Consider the following 11,915-nt stretch of genomic DNA (forward strand, 5'->3'; position numbering starts at 1 on the left):
CCCCCCCCCCCCCCCGGCCGCCACCCAGCTACTGGAGCTGAGACATCTGCACGTGCTTGTCTTTTTTCCAAAAGGCGCAGTGGAGTCATACTAGGTGTTTGCCATTTAGACCTCCCTTCACAAAATTTCTTGAAAATCTTAAGAAGAGACATGAATGCTCATTTAGAAACGAGCTTTCGGATCTCATAAATAACGCTCAGGGCACCAAAACAGGCAAAGGAAATAACCCTCAGCGCCTCACCCCTTGGAAACATACAAACAAATCACAAATTATGCGCCGTAATGAATTAGCCGCGCTGAGGAGCCAAGAACAGGAATCGCATCAACCGGGACTTCAGCCCTCTTCTGCAGGGGCAGGGGCTGTGGCAGCAGGAGGAGGAGGAGGAGGAAGAGGAGGGGGACCAGGGAGAGGAGGGGGAGGGGGAGGAGAGAGAGAGAGAAAGAGAACGAGAAGGAAACACTGAGAAAGAGAGAGAAAGGGCGAGACAGACGGGCATTGGGATGCTGACTGATGGCGAGGAGAGGGGCAGCTGAGCCAGCTGTAGGGAAGCCCACCTCGGTCCCTGCAGACACCCCTTTGCAGTCACCACCATTTTGTTGCCTGGCAGGTGTTTGAGATGCAAAGCAGGGTCCAGAGCCCCACAAAGAGCAAGGCCATGATAGGGGTGCTTCTCCGGGGGCGGCCCTCCAGCAGTGTAGGCCTGACCCGCTGGGCGGCACAGATCGTATCTGGCATAGTTTAGACCCCCCTTCTGGAGAGTTCTGCAAAATGGTGTCTGCCGTGTTAACACTGGCAGAGGCTGCGTCCCCAGCCGACTGTCCGGGAGCATGTGGATCCCTAACGAGCTGGCTGCCCGCCCGAACGGCTCTTATCTCCCAGTTTTGACCACTTATCCTTAAGGTGACCTATATTAGCTGGCACCTCGGAATGCTGCTCACAAAAAAAGTATCACTGGAAGAAAAAAAAAAATCCCTAATGATTGCGTAAATAGTCTTCACCCAGAACATTGAGCTCCGGCGCCCTCTGCTGGGCGAGGCAGGCAGGGGCGCACGGGACGGAGCTGAGCGGGCTCGGAGGCAAAAGCCTTCGGAGGTCTTGTCTCCTTCCGGGGACCCATGGGCCTCCTTCAGGGCTCAGGGGCCAGCCCGAGCTCCTTCAGGCAAGCGAAATCAGAAACGAAGCTGAAACTGCTTACAAGTAAATCACTGACTTGAAGAGAACTGACCATTTCTTCTGCGTTTCCCCCCATTACTAACACTGGTGGATTTGACAGGTGGGAGAGAATCACGATGAAAAGGCAGGGGGATTGCTGACACTGCCAACTTTTCCATCAAGACACAGGGTTCTGGGTCTCAGAGAAGTCCTGGCAAGCACGGTGGCCAAGTTTGTTGTCGTTGTTCACTTTCCCTTCCCAACCAGGACACTGTGGGTGTGAAACAGGCTGCTATTAACGCTGATGCCAGGTCGATATGTATAATCCAGGAGCGTTCACGGTAAGTCAAAGGATCAGTCCAGCACTGTCCGAAAAGAACTTTCCACAATGACAAAAATGTCCTAGATCTCTGCTGTTTGATACGGTAGCCACTAGCCACAGGTGGCTATTGAGAATCAGAGACGTGGCCAGTGCAAGAGATGAATTTGCAGCTTCTTTTAATTTTTGCTAATCTGAATTTAAGTTTAAATAGTGGCATGGGTCTGGTGCTTAGGATGTTGGATGGTAGGAGGTCTGGTCATATTATTCCTAGGCAAAGACCCTGGATGACAGCAGAGAAGGTCCTCAAGGCACAGGATTCGCTGAGAGAGGCCCTCAGTAAGGATTTCTTGAATAAATTAAAACTCAGTAATCCAGTCATTTGTGATTCGTGGAGCTGTCTTGAATGTCTGAAGGAAAAAAAAAATTACAGAAAAATCCAGAATGTCCACGGGAGTGCATTCAAGTTGAGTCAATAAGAATTTGTTGGACAAATAAAAACTCAGTCATCAAAAGTCACTGAGCTCCGTCTCCACGGTGGTGCAAATTCAGACCATTTCTTGGCGTCTTCCAGGAGCTTCAAGAAATACAGCTTCTCTGGGGAGAGCCAAGAGCCCAGTGACAATTTTCCTGTCAAATTTCCAAAGCTAACCCCAGGTCTTGAGTGTCCCCTTGGCATGTGGCCTTGGGATCAACAGTTGGAAAGATTATTTGCCACTTGCTTCCAGTGTTTTCCCAGTAGTGTCTTGAAAGCCAGCAGAGTGTCTGCCTGGTTAGAAAAGACCTCTTTCATTTGGGATTTCACCGGCAACTTTTGAAATCTCTCCAGTTGTCTCCTGGTGCTATAGATTTGGAAAGAGGCATTTTTGTTTCTAATTATAAATGCCTGGGTGATGTCATTCAGTCCCCAAACACCCAGTGGGGCTATGCTGAATAGAGAAAGACAATATGCTAACAAGTTATCTGGAGGTGTCAGAAAGAAATGATGAAAAACAGTACAGTTTGGGGAAATGTTTTCCAGCCTGCTTTCTGGTTTTAGCAACTGCACTGGAAAAGATAAGATACACATGGCTTTTATAAGGGGGCAGCGGGATCTCCAGGGGACATGAGGTAGGAGAAAAGAATCAGGCTGAAAACATCCAATCATCACACATTCACTGAGAAAAGGATTACAGTATAGCAGAGGAAGCTCTTCAAGGAAGGGCTCCTACACGGACCGTTGGGGCAAAGATTCAACGGGCTCTGGGACAACTTGACTTCAGCTCGATGGTATTTGAATAATCTGCCAGAGAGAAAACAGATATAGCACGCACTGTCACATTTAGCGTTGAAACTCTCGGTTTGACTGAGTAATGTGCAGCCATGCCCGGAGGTCAGGCCTACACTCACTCAGAAACAAGTGGGGAATTGAAGCAATTATTCAGATATCCACAGACATAGCTACTGGCCAGGGCTGCACCCCTGCTTTCGCCCGGAAACAGTAATGCTATTATAAGCTGTTTGCGACTTGCGGCGCTATCTTGAATTTATTAAAGAAAGGAGATTACAGAAAAATCCAGAATGTCAATGGGAGCGCGTTCAAGTTGAGTCACACAGAGTGAAGTGGGAAATTGAGGGCCTCCCACCACCGAAAGCAACATCTTGCTTTCAGCCAAAGTGGAAATCTACATTTGGGTTTAAATTTTTCAGATGGTTCTGTTCTCCGCAATCACTGTTTATTATATGCACAGTTGATACATTTCATGTTGTATTGTATCTGGGCCAAAAGACCGAAAATGGTAAAAGCACATTAAAAGTTTCGAGGTACTATGGGTAAGTTAATATTATTTACAGTTATCTCTGAATTGGACCCTTCCCGTGATTTTTGGTGGGTTAGCCGGTGGGAGAAATTGACCCCCCCAACCTATTCAAAATAGCTTTGAATAGGATATAGTTTACCTGTCTGTAAGAGTAAAACTAATACCAGCAGCTTAAATAGGATTTATTTTTCCCATTCGGTACGACAGCCAGAGGTAAGTGGCTGCTGGTGTTGGTGTGGTATGGATTTTAAGGCCAAACTCTTTGGTCTTTTTCTCATGGTCACATGGCTTTTCAGGTAGCAGAAAAGAGATCACCTGAGTCTTCGCCTCCCACCCTTCACCTCCCCCCTGCCTTTAAGGAGTTTTTTGGGAAGTCCACGTGATGGCTTATGGCATTTCATGGGCCAGAGCCATGTTAAACAGCCAAGTCTAGGCATAAAAAAGGCTGGGAAATGTAGTTTGTAAAGCCCTCCTCCCACCACCCCCATTAAAGTCTATATTCTGTTGGTAACAAAAAAGGGAGAACGCATGTGGGGTAGGCTTGACCACTTCAAAGAATCTTAAAACAAAATGAACAAATTAAAAAAAAAAGTTTTTTTATCTGGTTTTGCAAAAATAATCTTAACTCAACAGTCTTTATGAAAGATCTTTATTTCTAACTAATTACCAGGTAGCAAAATAATGACCATGCATATTATTAAATATGTGTATCAAGAAAGGAAGCGAGTTAGTTCAGGTGTGTGTGTGTGTGTGTGTGCGCGCGTGCGTGTGTGCTCTCCGTGAGGGCAAGCAGCTTTCTTACTGCATGACCGTCAACACCGTTCTCCTGGGAGGTAAATGGATTAGGCGCGACTTTGTCCATCAGTAGCTCAGTCTCCCTCTATTAGGATCCGAGGCTGAGTGAGGATACTTCTGAGAACTATAAAGAGCTTCAGTAGGAGTTTCTTAAACCTGAAACACACTGTCTAGGGCAAGTTCAACTTCATTAGTGATTTGAAGAGAGATTTATTGAGCCAAAGGGAAGCTCTCTCTGAACAGAGTGTGTCTATCTTGATTTAAGTAACTAAAGCAGTCACGCCATTGAGTGGTGGTTAGGTTCAGGTCTGAAACAATTTCTTTGTGAGTCAGCCATTATGAGTGGTGGAGAAAAAAAAAAGGGGCTAAGGGTAGGGCTGAGAGGTGAGGTTGGGGGTGGGCAGAAGGGCCAGATGCGTGGGGTCTGATGTGCCTATGAACAGCTGCATGTTAGCCTGTGGCTCGGGGGTTGCAAATTCTTTCAGGGCCTTGCAGTATGGGTGCATGAGGCTGGCCGGGGGAAATGGGGAAGGGAGCACAGCTGTCCCCACGGTGACAGTCACTACTGGGCTCCAGACAATTGCTTCCGTGGGAGACGGCAGACCCAGCACTGCCAGCCAGTCAGATCTTTCAGGAAAAGCTCAGTATCTGAATACTTATATGAAATCAAATCTGATAATGCCGGGTCACATTTCATAATGCTGGGGCAAGTGTGGACCAAATGTGGCTGAGGTAAGCAACTCCACTTTATGGGCACTATGGCCCCAGTAGGGTTGTCTGAGCAGAGAAGAGACATGGATACTTCCCTCTCCTTTTCCTCCTCCATTCTCTCCACTAACCATGGTGAGAATGTTCTAGAATGTAGAGGAGCGTAGTGCAAAGGCAGGGGCAGGGAGGAATCAGCTGAAGGCAGGAGAGCCAGATAGGATGTTCTAGTCCCAGCCAGGATGCGATTTGGCGAATGTTGGAATTATGCCAGTGGAAGTGAGGACAGAGGGGTAGGCTAAATTCTGGAACAATTTCTCAGGCAGCATCAGAGCATTTAGTGACTGAGTGGGTAAGGGACAGGCCCCAGACAGGAAAGGGGGGATTTGAGGAACACAGTGAATTTGTTTGAGGCAGAAGTTGCAGTCTGGCCTCCTGGCAGCAGAATGTGCCCCACAGGTATGTTTTGTGGGCCACACGGGCTTAACATTTCTTTTATACTAATTTCCAACTCTTAAAAAATAAGAGCATTTAAATGCAAATCTAGATTTCTAACTCCCCTTGAAAAAAAAGTCTGAGAATATTCAATGTAGATTCCAATGTAGACTGGGGCCGGTGCTGGCGGGGGGAACTGCCTGGACTCCCCCATATTTATTTACCCGCCTGGCTCCTCTAAGTATTTGAGTCTGTGACCCCTGAGGGAGCGAGCTGTGCAAGTTGCAAGAACATATGAGGTCACTCAGGGAGAGCAAGAAGTGACGCATTCCAGGCCACAAGCACATTTCAGGGCAGCGCGGAGAACACTGGGAAGGGGATTTAGAAAACATAGACTGGGAGGACGAGGATGCATAGGGAGGGAGAGGTGGGAAAGAAACAGAAGAGGCATGCCGGCTGCACAATGCCACCTAAAGCCTATAGTAGAGGGGCTCCGGGGTGGCTCAGTCAGTTAAGCATATGTCTTCGGCTCAGGTCATGATCCCAGGGTCCGGGGATCGAACTCCACATCGGGCTCTCTGTGCAGCAGGGAGTCCGCTTCTTCCTCTCCCTCTCCTGCTCCCCCTGCTTCTGCTCTCTCTCTCTCTGACAAATAAATAAAATCTTAAAAAAAAATGCATATCACAAAACTTTCTTCGCAGTTGAGTCGAGTTGCACCTACAAAACTAAGGATATAGGCATTAGGAAAAAGGAAGGAAAGCATTCAATTGCCAACAGTGCTCTTCCCTAGGTGATAGAGACGTTGGTGATTTTACTTTTCGTGCATTTCTCTGGATGGGACCGTTTTCTCCCTGAAACACGATTGCTTTCCTAATTTCCCAAAGGAACTGTTTTTAAAACTGTAGTTTGAAAATCATTTATGAGGGAAGAGAGCCAAGGAAGGATTCCTGTTTGGCAAGGAATCAGGCAAGCAGGCCCCAAGCAGCCTTTTGGAGACTTTTTTCCCCTTTTACCCAAATGTCAAATGTGAGGCTTCCACATAGTGTGAGAGGACCGAAAATGATCAACTTCCCCAATGCTGGGCGACAAATGTCAACTCCTCCCCATTCCCAACCAAAAGCCTGTTGTGTGTTCTTAACCCTCAAAGACGAAACACAGAACTCGGTGGGCTGGATGTGAGCTGGCAACCGAGGGCTGACCCTGAACCAGTTCTGTGACGTGCAGAGAGAAGAAAGGCCGCTCCTCTCCCTCACGCGGAGCCTCCTCCTTTCCCCCAACATGGCGGGAAGCAGCGGGATCTCATGATGAAGCCTGTAAACTCTGCAAATCAGACACACCCCTATGGAATCCCTGCTCTTACTGAACCGCTCCGTGGCTTCCGGCAAATTCTGTCACTTCTTTGTACTTCAGTTTTCTCCTGTAGAGGAAGGGGATGAAGATTCCCCACCTCACTGGGTTCCTTTGAAGGTGCCCTGGAACACGGAGCGACCGTGTAGCGATCGCTGACTCAGTGGTTTTATTCTCAGGGTTATCTGATTTTATTTTCTTCTCACGCTACCTCATAGCCATAATCAGGGGATGGAGTCCAAAAAGGCCAGTTTGGGGAGAAAGATACTCTTTCGAATCCTCAAGTGGTTCTGTGAAAACAAAGCCTCCAAATTCCGGGCTGGTATCCATTTGGAGCCAATGAGCAAATTTGTGGAGCACCATTACCTTCGGGGAAGTGTGCCTACATCTCCTTTCAGGTGTGTGCCTGGAAGTCACAGAGATGATACTATCCTGTCATGTTTTCTTCAAAGAAGTCCTGAAAACAGCCATTTCTCATCTCCTCTCCAGCAACCATGCTGATGGAAGCGGACGTCTTCTATCAAGAAGCCATAGCCATGGCCCTCTACACGGCTCTCCACATTCATTCCTCCCATTTCCAGTGAACTTTGGGATCAACCAAAATAAAAGAAGAACCAATCTGGAGAGAGAGTAGTGTTATGCGTGGAGCCAGGGGTTGGGGCCTGGGAGACTTGGGCCTGAGCCCTGCCTTGGTCAGTTACTAACTTACGTACCAGACAAGGTAGCAAAGCTGCTTTTCATGCCCGTGGCTGCCTGGCTCCAGAGACCCCATGGAGGACCGCCAGGCTTGCAGTCACCCATCATTGCTCTGAGAGGGGCACCCCAGTGCCTGTCTCTGCCTTATGAGGTAAGTGCCTCTTGCTTAAATCGACGGTTGTGATTCACCTTCCCTCCCCTGCTTCCCCAGCACGAAGAGGGAGACATTTATCACCCAACATACCATCAGATGTTGGAAATGTGTGCCTAGCTGAAAATCTGTCTCTGCCGCTTCTTAAAGCCAACCTTTGAATTAACCAGAGGTCTGATGAGATTTTTCCTGACGTATATCCATGAAGGGTGAGTTTGTAACTATTGGTCGAGAATACATCAAAATACTCATATCTTCTATTGATCTGTGCTGGCGGAGCTGTGGGTTTTAAAACCATTTCTTTCTTTCTTTCTTTCTTTCTTTCTTTCTTTCTTTCTTTCTTTCTTTCTTTCTTTCTTTCTTCTTTTGTGGAGAGAGTGGAATTCATTTTATTACCACCTAAACTTAGGGAAGGAACCCCATTTTGGTTTCATCATTGGGGGCTCCTTTCTCAGCTAACTTAAAGGTTGAGTTTGAAACATTCAACTTGGTATTCTATGATTCTCTTAAGACATTTTACCAAAAAAGGCAAAATGCTATATAGAGAGCTGTTCACTCCTGTGGTATCTGGAGCGTGGTCTGTAGTAATTCTCCATACAAACAGGACAGCAAAAGAGAAACGGCTTATCCGGCCCTTGACATTGACATGATGAGATTTCCAGGAGCCATAAAGATTATGATCTACAGCTTATGAAAAAACATAAAAGAATATATATGATATAATTATAATCATCATCTTGTATACTGAATTAGGTATGCAAAGCATGAAACAAAGTAGTTGGCATTGAATTGGACGGTCAGGCAATCAGTATGCATGTATCGATCACCTGCTGGAAGCCAGGCACTTTCAAAACAATGACATAATCAATATAAAAAAATGTTTGAAGCTACCATGATGGGATTATGACAGACTCTTCCACCATTATTCTTCCCTAACGTTTTTTTAAAAATGTGGTTTCATAATTTTTTAAAAAAGGAAAGAAATATTTGAAACAGTGGAATGATAAATGTTGCAAATGCTCATTTTGTGAACTTAATCCCAAGCACTGCTCTGAGCAGGCTCTGAATAGTATTTGATTTACCTCTGCAGTGATGGTATTATCAATAACATCACTCCCACTTTACAGTGAAGAAACTGAGACACAATGTTTCATATCCAGCCCAGGGTCGTGGAGCTAGTGCAGAGGAGAACTGAGTTCCAGAATGTTCTTAACTGCTACTTCAAACATGTCACAGGAGGGTACATAATGCAATTATGTGGGAGCATTTCCCAAAGTATATCCTTGATCCTTGGCTTTTGGAGTGAATGCCTCCTCGACTATACTGGAGCGTTCCTTGCTTTTCTTGTTTACCTTTTTCCCAGATCCAGACTCACAGCTGATACTCAGTCAGCAGATGGATAAACCAATCCCTCTCTGATAAGAGAGGCCAGGAATTGGGTTGTCCACTTCATTTCTCAGAAGTGTCTGTCAACCCTGTGGGATTTTTATGGAGTTTTTTCTGTGCACTTACCATTCCAAACTGAAACAGATGATGCCAACCCAGTTCCTAAAAGAAGCAAACACTTAAACTGAGAAGACAGTGATAAAAACAGGAAATAACTTCACCCTGGGAATATTCCAGAAACCAAATTTGAATAATGCTTCATGTTCAGTTGGACACAGGTTCACTCCCAGGTTGACTCACTCATGTAAATACTCCTGACTATCTTATGACTGTTGAACACACACACACACACACACACACACACACACACACACACCCTTATCTTTCCAAAATGCTAACTGTGCAGCATGAATCAGTCACTCTGGATTTTAGAGCACTGGGTACTTCATCATCAGCCTTGACTCCTCTCTTTGTCATCCTCACAACAAATCCAGCAGCAAACCCTGCCCCTGCCACCCACTTTCTAAATCTGAGACCTACTCTACAGGCCCGCACCTGTCAATTGGGTAAATGTTCCATGCACACTTGAAAAAGAATATATATTCAGCAGTTATCAGTTGCTTTGTTCTGTAAATGTCAGTTAGGTTAAGTGTGTTAAATAGTACTGGTCAAATTTTTTTTATTCCTACTAATTTGTTTTTGTTGCTTTGTTCATTAGTTACGGACAGAGGAATGTTAAAGCCCACCACTATGATTGTGGATTTCTCCATTTCTCCTTTTAGATCTGGTGCTTTCTGCCTTATACATATCGATGCTACATGAGCAAGTGTTTCTAGACTTAGGATTGTTCAATCTTTCAGTGGCACTGACCCTTTTTGTTATAAAATTCACTCTCTTTATCTATTATGTTGCTCCTTACCTTAAAATCGACTTCATCTGATAGTAACTAATCAGCTTTCTTTTGATCACTGTATACATACAGTATGTTTTCCCAGCCTTTATTTTCATCCTGTCTGTATGCTCATATTTAAGGCTTATTTCTTGCAAGCAGAAAATAGTTGGGTTTTTGGGTTTTTTCATTTAGTATGACAATCTCTTTTCATTTGAGCATTTAGTCCATTTACGTTTGTCATCATTAACACATTACTAGCATAATACTAATACATTTCTAGCTGTTTCAATGAGTTCCGTCTGTTGTGAGTTCCATTTTCTTTATTAGGAACTTTTACATTAATGACAACTTTTTTAGGTCATTCTCTCTATTAGCTTGTTATTTCCATGTTTTCTTTTGTTGTTATCTTACAGATTACAAGGATGATCCTTGTCTTATTGGAGTCTAATAAAATTAGTGCTTTTAACACGTCTTTAGCAATGCAAGGAACTTAGGACCTGTTAAATTCCCTTTTCCTTTTACTTACCTTTGCATTACTGCTGCTGTAAATTTTAATTCTACATATATTTTAAACCCCGCAAGACATGATTATTATCTTTTAATGCAGTCAATATTCATTTAGATTTACCGACACATTTCTTCCGCTGCTACTCTTCATTCTTTCCTAAAATCTTAGTCTTCCTTCTGAGATTATTTTCTTTTTTCCTAAAGGACTTCCTTTCTCTTTCTTTTAGTTAAAGCATGCTGGTAGTGTATTCACTCAGTTTTTGTTTGCCTGAAAATATATTTATTTCATCTTAAATTTTGCTGGATATTTTTACTGGGTGTACAATTAAAGGTTGGTAGTTCTCTTCTTTCAGCTCTTAATTTTTTCTTTTCTTTTTTTTTTTTTTTAAAGATTTTATTTATTTATGTGACAGAGAGACAGCCAGCGAGAGAGGGAACACAGCAGGGGGAGTGAGAGAGGAAGAAGCAGGCTCCCAGCGGAGGAGCCCGATGTGGGACTCAATCCCGGAACGCCGGGATCACGCCCTGAGCCGAAGGCAGACGCTTTAACAACTGCGCTACCCAGGCGCCCCTTAATTTTTTCTTTTTAAAGGGTTTTATCTTTTGGCTTCCATCAGTTCTGCTGAAAACTCAACTGCCAGTCTCCTTACTTTTTCCCAGGGAAGTGGAACGCTGTGCCTCCGTTTTAGGATGCCTCATACTAATTTTTTTGTCTAGCTTTTGTAGTTTTTCTAGTAGGTGAGGTGGTCTGCAACTAGCTCTCTGGACATTTTTCCAGAGAGAAGTTTTACATATTAAATGGCTATGGTTTTCCCTAGATGATGTTGGAGATAGCAGCTGGAGGTTGAGGGAATGAGAGGTGATCAGAGAGAGAGAGAGAGGTTAAGATAGAAGGAGTACTTAAGAGGAGTGGACTTACTTAAAAGGAGTGGACCCCAGAAGATCAGCAGCAGTCTGAGAGCAAAGGAAAGATATAGAGGACAAAATGGCACTTTCTGAAAATAAATGGCCCCAGAACCTGAGAGACTGTAATATCCAACATTACATTTTGTCTTTCTCTTTATTATGTTGTACCTCCTGAAGTATCTGAGATTGAGAGAGTTTAATCGACACGTCTAACCTCAGGCAGCTAGTACACTACTAAGATTTGAACCCATGCCAGCAGACTCCAGAGCCCACGCTTTTAACCACTAAACTACACTAAAGACCAGAGACTTCTAAACTTTTCTGATTATAAACCATAGTAAGAAATACATCATGAATCTATATGCACATGTTCACAATCAAAACTAATCTTTCACTAATCAATATTACCCGCATTACTTGTAATACATCATGAAATATTCTATTCTATTCTATTCTATTCTATTCTATTCTATCCTAATCTATTCCATTCCACTTCATGCCATTCCATTTCATCCCATCCCCTTCTATTTGCTGGGTTAACATTAATGGGTTGGTCTCCCATTTCAGGTAAAAATCACTGCTAAAGACGATGACCTACCTTAAGGATTAGTAAAGTACACAGCTCTGATTTGCTGGGGAAAGTTCCAAAAGCAAGAAGGAAGCACAAAGAAGCCACTTGTATTGTTGTTCAGAGAGTTTAACAACTGTATTTGGGTGTCACTCACTTCAGATTCTCTGGTAGGCAGCCTCCAATAGGTATGTTAACTTTCAACTGTCGTTGAGCAAGTCAGGACGTTATTTTGCCTGTTTGGGAGCCCATCTTA

The sequence above is a fragment of the Ursus maritimus genome, unplaced genomic scaffold (assembly GCF_017311325.1).
Source record: "Ursus maritimus isolate PB19 unplaced genomic scaffold, ASM1731132v1 scaffold_22, whole genome shotgun sequence".
Classification (NCBI taxonomy): Eukaryota; Metazoa; Chordata; class Mammalia; order Carnivora; family Ursidae; genus Ursus; species Ursus maritimus.